General features: G+C 48.2%; 1 protein-coding gene across 1 annotated transcript in view; it reads right to left on the reverse strand.

Annotated features, from left to right (window-relative positions):
• Positions 1–14954, reverse strand: part of LOC147707493 (CD109 antigen-like) — an 899009-nt gene that overhangs the window by 355626 nt on the left and 528429 nt on the right. The window lies entirely within an intron of this gene.

Below are 14954 nucleotides of genomic sequence, written 5' to 3' on the forward strand. Positions count from 1 at the left end.
CACTGGTATCTACCAAGATGTCATTGCAGTGGCCAGAGGTGTGTCGCAGAGGGCGCTTTTGCGTTTCTTAAGCAATTTCCTAGATGCCATGCCTCACCACATCCATCAGCACATCTACCTGCCCAGGAACGATGAGGACCTTGAAAATACATAACTGCAATTTTACAGAATAGCAAGGTTTCCACTGGTCATAGGGTGCATAGAAGGGGCCCAAGTGGCCATATGTCCACCCAACCGGCATAGCATACATATTCCATAATAGGAAAAGCACACATTCCCTCAACATCCAAGTTGTCTGTGATGCAAACAACATCATCACAAATGTTGCCAAATATCCTGGAAGCACCCATGAGCCATACATCTTCAGACACTGCGGCATATACCCAAAATTAGAAAGAGGTGACTTTCATGGAGGATACCTACTAGGTACTGAAATTACGTGTCCACAGTGAGATGTATTTGCACTGTAATGTCTGTCTGCATGTTGTCTCACCTGTGGCCATGGATCCTCACACCGTACCCGTCTCTCTACAATGCACATGAAAGGCGGTAGGACAGGGTACATCAGCGCACCAGGGCCGTGATCGAGCCCACAATTGGCATCCTAAAACCACAATTCAGGTGCCTCCTCAAGAGTGGCGGATCCCTGCAGTATGCACCTGAGACAGTCTGCAAAATAGTGGCAACATGTGCCATGCTCCACAGCATAGCCTGCAGGGGTGGATTGCCCATGGATGTGAACGATTCACAATCGGAGGATGGGGACCCCGGACCACCTGCCCGACAGCATTGGGATGGTAGGTCTGTAGCAGAAGGGAGAAGGCGCAGGGACCAGATAGCAAACCATTATTTTTAAAGGTACGTCCAAAGTAATGACAAACTACCCTCTGCATAAGACAGTACACATTGTGAATTCAACCTTGAATTTGTGCTTTATTGTGCAAGTTTGCACAAACAAAATCAGGGCAACCTGTCCATCACAAAAAGCCTGCTAAAATTAATGTGCAACTGTATTGTGTTTACATCACCACTGATTTTGAATAAGATGTGGGGCAATGACTGTGCAGGAACTACACAATTCACTTCCTGCCTCTCCGTCCAGCCTGGTTAGAGCTGCCACTTGAAACCTCAGTCTGGCGGCTACAGCTCATATGCATAGTTGGTGTTTCCGCAGCAGAGACGCTACTGCAGCTGGAAACCTCACTGTCAGCGCCCTCTATAGCACCACCACTGGCAAACATATTAATCTGCAGTGTTGCCACTGCTGCAGTAATTTGTTGCAGGCAACATGCCACAACACCACTGTAGTGGCCCATCTCCATCTGGAGACATAGGGTGCGCTTCGTGTATTGGGTAGTTGCATAAGGTAGCCTCCCAACTGGCCTGTTCAAAGTGTCCCTCTTGTGTCCCCTGCTGCACTTAATGCCTTTGTGCTGCCCCCTCTCCTCAGCCAATTATTTGCACAGAATTCCAATGGCACCTGTTAGGGCATCAAATTTAGCTTTCAACCCGCACTGGTTATCAGTGATCTTTTGTGTGATGTTCCTGAATCACTGGGTAAGCTTAATGTTTATCGGCCTCTGTTGTTGTTGTTGTTGCAGGCACTGGATCCTGAGTATCGCCTGTTGCACGCCTCCAAACAAAACCTGATTGGGTGATACAGAAGGGGGATGAGTGTGCAGATTGGCTTGCATACGGCGTACAGACTGCTGGGTTAGACGCATTAGACAGACCCTGGTAACAAGAGTGGGTCTTGATGCTGCTGTCTGCCATGATTCAGGTGTCACACTGGCTGTAGCCTCTGATGAGGTCGATGCAGCAGTGTTTCTTGGACTTGGTCCACTTGATGCTCCCCATCCTGCCCTTCCTCCATCTGGACCTGATCCGGGCTTCCCTCATTGTCATCTGCACTATGCTCTCCTCCCAGTGGTGTATCTATGTAGCAAAGATGTAAGGAAAAAAAATAATTTAATGCTAATTACTACCACAGTCATGTTGCAATGTTTATCAGCTCATGTCATTCAGTTACTACACTGTATAAGTCACTGACTATGTTTCCCATAATGCACCGTTTGGGTTTATTTTGTGCGGCCGAGGAATTTTGGATGTGGATGATTAGTATGCATGCCCAGAAAGGGATTTAGTGGGGAATTAAACATTTCTTACACAATTCACACTTACCAGGGTTTGGTGGTAGCTGTGGTGTGTTAAGGGCCTCAAATCGGACAATAGCCACCCTTTTCAGTGTACTCTCCACCATGGCCTTTGCTGAAGATGGTTCCGATGCGGTAGATAACCCTACACTTGTCCCTTGCACCTCTCACAGACATGCTGCCACCCTCTTTGGCCCTGGAGTGCAGATCAAACCATATTTTTTTGATGTCATCCAGAGACCTGTGTGCCACCCTCAGGGCATTAATGCGCTGCTGCATTCCTCTCCAGATCTTACGTTTGTCGGCCTCATGGACACTGTGCAATGTCCTCCAAAACAGCCCCTCATGATTATTGCAGCAGTCCTATATTAGAATTTCTAGCTCCTTTTCAGAGAATTTGAGTTTCCTCAGCCACTCCTTTCCACACTTGTCACCGGCCTTGCTGCTCGTGGTTTTTCAGAGAGCCTACCTGCAGTGTTGAGCTATGCTGCTGCACCAAACCAAGTGCTGATTAATCTGCTCAGGAATCTCCTAGGACACCACTTCCTGTTTTGGGGTCCTTCAGCCCTACCAGGAAGTGTTTTCAAATGGGTTTTTTTTGCATTTGTGTGCGCAAAATGGGCTTGTTTCTGGCGCTCTGGCTATTTGCGCATGCAAAATAACCTTTTCAAACGACAACGCTATTTGCAAGCGCTCACCAACTCAAAATAGCTGCGGAGCAAGACAGCGATGTGAGTCATTAGCAACTCACAATCATGAGACCACTTTGGTTCGTAGGTATCGTTTTGCGACTTGCAAATTGCGAGTGCAATTTGACACAATTTGCACACCACCATTTTTATCGGTCGTACATCTGGCCCTAAAAGCCTCATTATGACTAGGGCGGTCCATCAGACTGCTGTAGTTGTGATGGCGGTCCATGGACCGCTAGACAGGCTGTTCACCTGCCGTATTACAAATTTGGCGGTTGGCCCGCCACTAGACCGCTGCAACTGATGGGGATCCCAGATGCCGCGTGGTGGCTCAGCGGTCTGACACTAGTGGTGCCACCTTGACACTGCCAAGCATATTATGAGTTGCCTCACCACAACCCTATCCATGGCGGTGACCCTGCCATGGAAATGGTGATGGAGAGAGGCATAGGGGGGTCTTAAAGGGACCCCTGTTGCCGCTGTGCTTGGCCGTGCTTGCAGGCGGGGTCATGTTGTGCCCCCTGTATTTCTGCACCCCCAGTTCCTGGAGGGAAAGAAATGCACGATATGGTGCATTTCTTCCCATACAGCAATGTGCTTCTGCAATCATATGGCACTTTCTTTCTATGGATCTCCTTTGAGCCTTAGCAAGGCACTGCCATGGGACTGCCGCAGCACACACCGCCCACCAGGATTAAACTCGGCGGGCAGTCTGACTGAGTGTTGAGGTCTTCCTGTGGGACGCTGGCATGACGGCCCACAGAAAGACTACCAAACATATAATCAGGCTCTAAGTGTTGTGGCGGCAGTATAGGGGATAGTATGGCTATATCTGATTAATCCTCCACAAACAGTCTGTTCTTCTGGGCAGCATCTCTTTAGGGCTCGGCAGTTGCGCTTCTCCTTCTTCGGACAGTAAGTTCTAGTAGGGCTTCTCAGCAGGTCAGGCAGGCTTCCAGGACACAGGCAGACCCATAGCACTTGCAGGAAGATATTTAAATTTCAGGTGATGTCTCTTCACTTCCGGACTGTGAAAGTTGGGGTCCCATGTTAAAACACAATTCACAGACCGGGGAGTTGATCACAGTGTCAGTGCCCAGGAACTTATTTGGTCTTTGTAAAAGGTGATAACTCTCACAGCATGTAGTGGCAATGCTTTTTCCATGCAGTAGTAGCCAAAACATGAGGATAATTATGTTTGAAACTTCTTCCTTGGCTGTGATCAGATGTTCTGAAAAAGTACTTGGGTAAAGAGAAAAGGGGCATGTACCACTGAGGGCCTTCCAGAGAGCAACTTTAGAACTGGTGTTTAAACCCTCCTATTCTTGCACGTGGATCATGGTAACACACTGATCTATGACCTCCCAGACACCATACTAGCACTGCTTTAGTGCATGCTACACACTGTAACAAGTCTAATCCAAGACTATGAAGAAATATGATCACATCACCCCAAACGTGATGGAAATCCATTGTCTCCCTTTGCCGACCCACACCATTTTCAAAACCAGCTGCATCATTTACAAAGCCATCATCACTAGCGCTCTGCTTATCTTGCAGACAGGTTCACAATCTCTGGTGGCTCACAGCACATCTGCAGCCAGAACATCATCAGATTGCAGGCTAAAAAGTGTAAAAAAGAAAAACAAGACAGTAGCCCTTTTCTGCACCCATGATCTAGAACAACATCACTGTATCCATCAGGACTGCCCAAAGCTACTCCAATTAGACAAACAGCTGAAGACTCACTGCTTTGAAGAACACTACATCACAATACATTGACGGTCCACAACTGAGCTAACTCTCCTGTCACTCAGTAACGTTATGCTTGTCTTTGACCCTGGACAGTGTTCTATTACCTTTTGTACAGCATTAAATACACTTCGATGTTTAGTAAAGCTCTAAAAGTGTCAAAATGGGCTTAAATGTGCTCCAGCTCAGTCACAGAGTAAGTCCAGCACCACACTTGGCCAATCACTGGCACTGCTGCAGCACACTCCTAATCAACCAAGGCAAGAAATTAAAATAACCACTGTAGCTATTATTAAACTAATTAATATTAGTTTCACATTTCAAGTAGGCACTTGAAGTGTGGGACAATATATGCTGACTTTTCACATTGGATTTATTTGGTAACTGCAGAAGCTGCTAGCACATTTACTGGATAACACAACAAGCTTTCTGTGAAATAAACACGCATAACCTATTACCAAACTAACTGTCCCTCTAGAGATACATAACAAGGTTACCAATAATCTGAAGCAAATACTATGGAATTATATAGCTCTTTACAAATATGCTAGATAACTCCACCTGTGTGGTGTGTCATAAGGAACAACACCAGAAATCTATTGAAGGTAGAAGCAACTTTCACAGAATGCCCAAGTTTCACAAGAACCTGGAAACAAGACAGGAGAGGAGGGTACCAAAGAGTTGACCATCATATGTGAGATAAGAACACTGAAGTGTACATAGAATTTCAAGCAAGTGGCAAACAAGGTGGTTATGATTTTAAAAAGTGACATTCAATGTTACACAGTGGGATGAATATTTTTGGATTTTTTAATAAGATTAATACATTTGATCAAAATGAATTCAACTTTTAATAAAACATTTCAGTGAGGGTGGATGTTTTAAAATTTGTGTTTACCAATTCAGATGTATAATTTAAATTAGTATATTACATTATTTTATTATTTAAAAATCATATAATTTGATGAGCTAATTTGAGGTAATTCATGTTATTAGTTACAGATTAATAATAACTATTTTAAATTATTTTTCATTGATATTATACCTTAAGGTATCTTTATTTCTTTCAATGAAAAACGTTATTACATTTACCAATGTTCAACCATAGGGAGGTCTCTACCCCAGTGACTGAGATCCTTACCAACATGCGAAAAGGTACTAGTAGTTCCATTACACTAGTAAATTCAGCCATAGAATGTTCAACCCCCTCATTTGAGGTGTGTAGACATATAAGTCCATGCCTCGGTCTATCCACCTTAAAATGGTGAACAATAAAGCGTAGTGAAAGACCTTCTCAGGTCCCCTCACCCACAGTTAAGATTCTGCCGAACCACTTTCCAGCCAACCTTTCAAGCTTCTCTGAATCCTATTCTGTCAAGTCAAACAGTTATTGCTGCAGTGGGACAGAGCACTCATCTCTGCAGCACTCTCTTACCATCAATTGGTTAAGAGTGAGAAAATCCTTTACTTTTATTCCTTTCAGCCACTTATTCCAATCACATGACACATGAGGAATCCAATTTTCAAATGGAGTGCCATCCACTCTCTTCATTGACCTGGCTGCAGCTGAACCCATCTTATCAAAGTGTCCTTCAATCCCTTCAAGTTCATTTGATCAGCCATAGGCATTCTCCCAATGACAGCTGTATCTTCCATTGACAAGTGGCTCATTAAAGCAGCTGTCTTAGAAATATCATTCAAAGTCTGTGCCCTACAAGCTGTCTAGAAGGTTGGAATTTATTCCAAAATATCATTGCTTACATGTGCACAAGCTCTTTTGCAACTTTCATAGGAAGTCCTGGAGGGTTGAAGGGGGAATTACATTTTCCATAAGTAGCTGTCTCTACTGCCATCCAAAATTTCTTTTCCTCTAAAACTATTCTTTCTCCGTAATCCTCACTCCTTTCTTTCTCTTATCTGTCCTTTGCAATTTTCCTCTCCTCTCGCTCTCTCGTATTCTTTCCCCTCCAGCCCATTCCTTCTGCTGCTCCCACATCCTTACCTCTTATTATGGCAGCACATTCAAAGTTGCAAACTAAATGACTTTATCATCTTCTGCAGTCATAGCTTTCTGAAGGGCCAACTGTGGTTGCATTGAAATCGGGGTTGGGAGCGGGGCTGGAGGGGGCAGAGTAAGCATCTTAAGTAAATCACAGAAAGTAAATTTGGAGACACACTTGAGATGTGTCTGTGATAGCCAGTTCTAGGAGAGTAAGGCAGCCTGACACCACAGGATTCCCTCCCTCAGTTCCAGTTCCTAACATGATACCTTCCTTAGAGCCCATCACAGTTTCTGCTCTACCGACCAGTTGTTATGACTGGTCCACATCAAAACCTACAAGGATCTTCCTATCCTTGCTCTTGGGAACCCTTCACCCTCTCCCCAAAAACAGATCCCTTATTGATCTAAGGACATGGCAGAAAGGTCTACTCCTGCCAAGCTTAAACCTACCAATACCTTGTGCAAATAATTATTTGTTCAAACTGAACTTATTGACGGCAAGCGGTGAAATGATTCTTAGAGAGGTAGTATGGGTGCTAAGAATCCAGACCCCTGAGCCGAAAAGAGGAATGAGACTGGGCGATGAGGTAAATACCAAGTCTCGATGTTAGAATGGATGCATGGGTAAACAAGAACCTTATATCTTTACAGATGGACCAAACTCATTTTTATACAGTAGGGTCCACTTCCCATATCGGGTAGAAAGACTAGTGTGAATATCCAGTATATGTGCATAATCAATGTGTGACACAAGCTACTCAATATTTGCTTACATCATCAATAACTCACTATTAATATTCACAGTTGAACAGCAGTAGTGTACTGGATACCTTCCACAGATGGCCTTGTAACAGTCATTATGACAGTTAAAGTGTCTCTTTACTTTAACATTTTTACAATACCTTTATGATAGAGACTGCTTTCAGCTTAGACTGTACATAGTGCATGCATGGCCAGGTGCCTCTGTCACACTTAAATAAGAAAAACATTATATTGTTGCGGCTCCCTGCTTCCTTCTTCAGAAAATTAGTGATTGCAAGTAGAAAGTTAGGGGAGGCAATGACTGAGGGGGACATTTAGCATAAATACCACATTACCATAACTCATAGCCCACAGTTCTTTCCTCAAATAGGCTTGCTCCTCTGAAAAGTCATGCTGTTTATCTGCTCAGGTATGGCCCACGGTTGAAAGGCTATATTGCCCCCTCTGAACTGCCATGATGAGGATCCTATCTCTTACTCAAAGTTATCATGAAAACTACCGTTCTCTGAAGCCCTATGAGGAGAGAAGTCACACTCCAATCAGCATCAGTTTGTAGTTTTGTAAAGTGCACAGCTACCCCTAAAGGATTTCCGGCACTTAGCATGATGAAACAGAAGAACTATCTAATTAGAATAGTCATGTCTTCAAACCTTTGCGGAAAGCAAGTAGAGAGATTTAGGAAGGGGATTCAACAGTTTTGGACCGAGCACTGCAAAAGAACATCCTTCCATTAAGACCCAATGGAATCTCGGTACCATGCAGAGAACCAGGTTGGAGGATATCAGGGGACAAGATGGGATGTAAGTTGTCACCAGATCTTGGATGTAATATGGCCCTATTCTGGATTTTGCCTTAAACATGTAGCAAAGAGCCTTAAATTGGGTCCACTTAGGGAATGTCAGCCCATGCAGTTCACGAAGGAGGTGTGAAACTGAGGCATGTTTGGGAAGTAGGTACAGAAGTCGTTACCCTAATCAAGTCTGGATATAACAAAGGCCTGGATTCACGGTCTTCATAACGGATTGGGGGATCATCCAGATGATCTTTCTCTCCAATTTCTACACCGTGAAACAGGTGGCAGTAACCGGAGGTTTCATTGGTAGTTTGTCATCAAGAACAAAACAAAGTATCTTAGCCTTGGAAGACTGAGTCCGAATAGGTCCCAATGAGTGGGGCCAGTGTTGAGGGCCCCAAAGCTGGGCATGTTTACCCAGGATAATGATCTCCATCTTATCACCATGAAGCCTTAGAGAGTTAGCACTCATCCAGGTGGCCACTCGACTCAAGCCCACATTAAGGTCTGAGGGCCCATGATCTTGGGTTGATGACAAAGATAATCTAATTTGTGGGTCATCTGCGTAGGAAAAAATAGTCAGACCACAACTCTCTACCTATGTTTGCCAAAGGCCTGAGATAAATATTAACCCCTTCCATGCTCATGACGAGCTCAGCTCGTCATGAGGCACAGTTGAGCTGTGCTGATGACGAGCTGAGCTCGTCATGACTAAATGAGAATTCCGATTTTCAGCACAGGGGAAAAATAACCACAGCAGCAATGTGGTTAAACAGGAGAGGGCTTAGCACAGTGCCTTGAGGGACCCCAGAAGCTAAAGCTTGAATTTCAAATCTGGCAGTGGCTGAGCAGACGTGAAATGTACAGTCCTTAAGAAATGAAGTTAGCCAGGCAAGGACTTTTCCCTCCAGGCCCAAAGAAGATAGGCGTTAAAGCAAGATGGAGTGTGACACAGGATCAAATGCTGCACTAAGATAAGTGCAGCAGTACTGCCCTCATCCAGGGGCCGTCTAAGATGTTCGGTGACTCCAAGGAGGGTGGATACCATAGTGTGTCTTGCCATCAACCCTGACAGTGAAGTATGAAAAACTTCTTGGGCCTCTACGTCGGATGTGAGATGAGCATTAAGATGCTTCTCCAAAATTTTGGAAAGCACCGGTAGACGAGAGATTGGTCTGAAGTTCGACCAAATTGAGGGCTCCAGATTCTTTTTTTTTTTTTTAAGAGTGGAATCACTAGCGTGTGCTTCCAACTTCGAGGGACAAGGCCATCACATCATGAGGTGTTCAGGAAATCATCCATCATATGTAATGGTACTGGATCCAGTAGATAAAGTTTGGATGGTGGTAGAGGATCCAATGGAGAGGCTGATAATATAGCTTGCAGAACAGTGAGAAAGGTGAAGAGGTCAGGAGTAGGTCAGAGTGACATAGTGGGTGTTAAATCAAGACTATTCACACTGTTACAAAGTTTTTGTTGAGGCTGGAACATTCGCTGATTAGGAAGGTCTGAAACCCCAAGTTAGAAGTTGTTCTTGATGTCTATGGATAGCTTAAGATTGATGTCTTTGGACAGTTATTTATTTATTTAGGAGTTTATAAAGCGCACAGCTACATCCAACGAGGGTTTTTTCCAGCGCTGAGGTAGACGACAGATGACAGGCTCGGATAAGAGAACTAGAGGTTGGTGAAAAGCCAGATTTTCAAGGCACGTTGACAAATAGGTTCTGACCCTGATGTGCCGATGGAGAGTGGCAGGGCATTCCAGAGTTTAGAGGTTGAAGATGGATGTCAGCCACTTTTTTAATAAAGAATTGGGCAAACTCGTCGCATTGACTTTTGGAAAGCGAGGGTGCAGGAGACACATTACAAGGATCAGCAAGTTCCTTAACCACCTTAAAAAGTGTCTTGGGGGGGCGTGGCCAAGATGGCGACGGAGTAAGACGTGCCTGCGAGCTCCTCCGGCACCCCGAGCCCTTCATAGCTTTGTTTAGCGGTATTGGGACGATTTCAGCACCGGCTTTCGGCTCTCTTGGGTTCGCCGAGGCGTCCTGCATTGGTTTGTCCCTTCTCCCGTCGAGCTACGACACGGGACGGCGGACTTAGCCGAGGTGTTACTTTGGTGACGCACTTGCACCGGAGCTGCCTACGGGGCTTTGTCAGGACGGCATCGACTCTTCACTAGAGGGGACTCGGAACTCTGGCAAGTGTTCGAGTGCAGCGCTTCTGTGCGAGTCCCCCGCATTGGAAATGCGACGAGCCTGCCTGTGATTCCGGTGTCCTAGCTGGCAATTCGGAGGTGACGAGGAGGCGCCGTCCTGTCTAGAGCTTTGCTGGACAGCGCAGACGACGAACGGGCGGAGAGGTGGTGCCATCTTGCCTCTCACCATCTGCGCTGGGGCGTCGCATCATGTCGACGAGGAATCGCCTGACTAAATCGGGGAAGGAAGGTCCCGGTAAGGGGGCATCTGGATCACCCCCCGGTCCTAGCAAGTCACCGACCAAAGACGATGCTGATGGCCCGGTCATGAAGGCCTTCCTGATTGAACTGTTCTCCTCCATCAAGGAGGATTTCACGGAGCTGAAAGCACAATTAGCCTCCGACCTCAGGGAGGTCCGCCGTGATGTGGACGGCATCGGCGAGCGGGTGGCGACCCTGGAAGACCATGACTTGGGCCTCAGTGGAGATGTCCATCAACTGCAGCAAGACTTGCTCCAGCTTCGTGAGCAGAATCTGGACCTCCAGACGCACTGCGAGGACTTGGAAAACGGGTCCCGTCGCAATAACATTTGAATAAGAGCGGTGCCGTGGGATGGAGACGGAGGAAACCTGCGGGAATATGTGGAGGCCCTCTTTTTGCACATTTTGGCGGAGGACGATCGCAATGAAGTCAGGATGGACAGAGTCCATCGGGTAGGCCTGCCGCGTGGCGCGCGCTCGCCGCCTCCCGACATCTTGGTTTGTGTCCACGACTTTCAGCTGAAGGAGACGATCCTGCGGAAGGCGAGAGATACTAACAATCTGCTTTTTCGTGGGCACAGCCCTCAACTTTTCCAAGATCTGGCGGCCTCCACCCTGCAAAAGCGACGAGACTTCCGCCCAGTCACGGCCTTCCTGAGGGAGCACGGGGTGTCCTATTCCTGGGGTCACCCCTTTCGGCTGATCTTCCGGTGGCAAAATAGACTGGTACAAGTGCGAACAGTGTCGGCCGCCAGGGACTTGCTTGGCATGGAGGAGACCTCTGCGTCGGCGGACGCCAACGCCTCGCCAAGAAGACGTCGCCGTTCTCGATCCCCGCCTTGGCAGAGAGTGGGCCGGCATGGCGCAGCGGAGGGGCCATCCCCGGCGGCGAGCCAGAGTGAAAGGGGAGATGCTTTGGCCTCGGTGGCCCAGGTGACTGAATCGAGCCGAGTGGACAGCTCCTCGGCGGCTCAGGCCCCCTCAACAGCGGCCCGTGGGAGCCGGGGGGCTCTACCACCTCAGGTACTCTGTGGGACAGTTCTCCGATGGAGGGTTACCTCGACCCTGGACTCGGGGGGGGGCATTACCTGGGTCTTCTACCCCCGACCCTTACGGTCATGTCCGGCTTTCATTGTTCTTTTTCTACTTTTTGCTTTCCCCTTTTTATGGTTTGTTTTTGAGGCTCCTGTGGGTTCTGGTAGGCTTGTTGGGGATGGATCCCGGTGGTGGTGGGTGGGGACCTGGTATGGCAGTGGTGTGTATGGTTTGTACTTTGAGTTGGGATGCATTGACTGGAGCGCTGAGGGGGGTAGTTGGTCTCGATGTTGCCTGTCACGATAGGCTCTTGGAACGTTAAAGGCCTTAATTCTCCTCAAAAGCGCCAGAAAGTTTGGAAGTATATTTTAGATCATCAGCTAGATGTGGTGGGCCTGCAGGAGACTCATTTGGCCCGCAAAGATGAGTCCAGGCTCAAGCACAGGCAGTATCCTCTGATTTATAAATCCTCAGCCACTACTAAGCACCGTGGAGTTGCGCTTTTGTTCAGATCTGCCCTTGAGTTTCAGCCTGTGGGGATGCGGGGGGACAAGGAGGGGAGGTGGTTGATGGTGAAGGGAATGCTCATGGGCAGGCTCTGCACTTGGGTGGTGGTTTATGCTCCGAATACAGGGCAACATGGGTTCCTTGAGAATCTTCTGAGTGTGATTGGGGACTTTGGAGAGGGGGCGTTGATTGTGATGGGGGATTTCAACTTGGTTTGGGATAAGAGTCTTGACTGTTCACATCAACAGAGGACGGAGACGGGTCTCTTTTCCCCGGAGCTGCGGGATAACTTGTTAAGTCTGGGCCTTATTGATAGCTGGCGCTCCCTCCACCCCCGCACTAGGGACTACACGTTCTATTCACATGTTCACCACACATATTCCCGTCTCGACCATATTTTTGTGCATCAGTCTTTACAGGGCGCCCTGCGCGACAGCAAAATCTTTCCACTTTCAGTTTTGGATCATAGCCTTTTAGCGACATGCCTGGCCTGGGCCCCAGAGTCGTCCCCCCATCGCAAGTGGTATTTCCCGGCATCCCTCACGCGAGATGAAGAATCCTGCAAGAAGCTTAGGGCGGCCATTGGTGAGTTTTTTGATTTGAATAAGATTGGTGACACCTCGGTCTTTACCCAATGGGACGCTTTCAAGGCGACGACACGGGGCACGTGCATTGCTTTGAACTCCGCCCTGAACAGGCTTCGTCGTGAGGAAAGGGAGGCCCTGGAGGCGGAGTTGACTGCGTTGGAAACTGCGCATAAGCAGAATCCTTCTAGAAAGACTCTTCGCCCTCTTGCTGCGATGCGAGGGAAGCTCAGGGCGCACTATAGTAATCGTGCTGAATATACCCTCCTGCGTCTACGGCGCCTCTCCTATGCCCAGGGCAATAAAGTGGGGAAGCACCTAGCGCGGCAGCTCCGTGATAAACGTGAAAGAGAATATGTGGGTGGCATCCGGACCCCCGCCGGGGTGGTGGAACACAGGGATGCGGTCAAGGCAGAGCTCTTCGGCGACTTCTATGCTGCACTATACTCGGCGGACCGCCTAGTGCCGGCCGCTCAGCAAGCGTATTTGGAAGCCCTGTCGCTACCGCAGGTCTCCAAGGAATGGAATGAGCTTCTGGAGGCCCAGTTTACTAGGGAGGAGGTGCTCTCGGCCATTCGGTCCCTCAAACCGCAAAAAGCCCCGGGCCCGGACGGCTATACGGCCGCCTTTTATCAGACGTTCGCGTCCGAGTTGTGTGACCGCTTGGTGCTCCTTTTCAACACCATGAGGGAGGCGGGCCACACTTCGGGCACTATGGCGGAGGCTATGATTTCGATTATTCCCAAGGCGGGGAAAGACCCCTCCAAGTGTGAATCCTACCAGCCCATAGCCCTTCTGAACCTTGATGCCAAGTTGTATTCCTCTATCTTAGCCACCCGACTCAAGAACCTTATGCCTGCTCTCATCCATCCGGATCAATCAGGCTTTATAAAGGGTCGTCAGACCCACGACAACACCAGACGGCTGATTCATCTGATTGAGAAAGCTGAACGCTTTAGGATTCCAGCTGTTCTGCTAGGCCTTGATGCTGAAAAGGCGTTCGATCGGGTGGACTGGAACTTTCTCTTTATTACTCTACATGCTTTTGGCTTTTCTTCCAAATTTATAGATATGCTTCGGGCCAACTATCAGGACCCGCGTTCGAGGGTCATGGTGAATGGTCACGTCTCACCATTTTTTGCTCATTCCCGAGGCACAAGGCAGGGTTGCCCCCTATCCCCCTTACTTTTTGCGCTTAGCATAGAGCCTCTTGCCATTAGGGTTCTGGAGGACACGGATATTGTGGGCTTTCCCTTCTCAGGAGAACAGCATAAAATATCTTTGTGTGCTGATGATGTCCTTTTGTCGCTAGCCGACCCCGGGACTTCCCTTCCACGGGTGCAGGATGTGCTGTCCCAGTTCGAAGCAGTGGCGGAGTTTCGGGTCAACCCCGGCAAATCATATATACTCAATCTCACGCTTCCGACCTCTGAGGTAGAGCGCATTAGACCGCTCACGCCCTTGGCCTGGTCTGGCTCCTCCATTCAATATCTCGGGGTTAAGCTGACCTCCTCCGTCGCCACCCTGTATGCAGCCAACTTCCCTCCTCTGCTGACTCAGATACAAGCTGAGCTGAATTGCTGGAAACCTATGTTTATCTCTTGGCTCGGGCGCGTGCATGCTGTCAAGATGACGCTGCTCCCCAAGCTTCTATATCTGTTTCAAGCCCTCCCCATTCCCTTGGACGGGGGTTTCTTTCGACGTTTGAAGACTATGGTTCTGCGTTTCATCTGGCAGGGGGGCCGTGCTAGACTCTCCTTTCTTACGCTCCGTCGACCCTTGAAGAAGGGTGGGGCTGGCCTTCCAGACATGCTTCTTTACTACAAGGCGGCGCAACTCCGGTTGTTGGCCGAATGGACCCAAATGGAGTCAGAAAAGCATTGGCTGCATATGGACAGGAGTGTGGCGGGGCGTTCTATTTGGGACCTGGTTTGGAATGCGAAGGGGGATCGGCCTCGCAACGCATACATTAGCACTCCTACGAGCACCACTTTGAAGGTCTGGGACTCGGTCTCTAACGATGAACGATGGACCTCCTTTCCCTCCCCCTTCACGCCTATCCACTTTAATCCAGCGTTCCCGCCGGCTCTTGTTGAGGGGCCCTTTGATGGGTGGAAGGCGGGGGGCTGCCACGCACTTACACATTTGTTTCATGGCTATGAGCCGCTCACCTTCCAAAACTGCATGCGTGACTATGGTGTGCCACCTACTGAG

This window comes from Lissotriton vulgaris, chromosome 6 (assembly GCF_964263255.1).
Source record: "Lissotriton vulgaris chromosome 6, aLisVul1.2, whole genome shotgun sequence".
Classification (NCBI taxonomy): Eukaryota; Metazoa; Chordata; class Amphibia; order Caudata; family Salamandridae; genus Lissotriton; species Lissotriton vulgaris.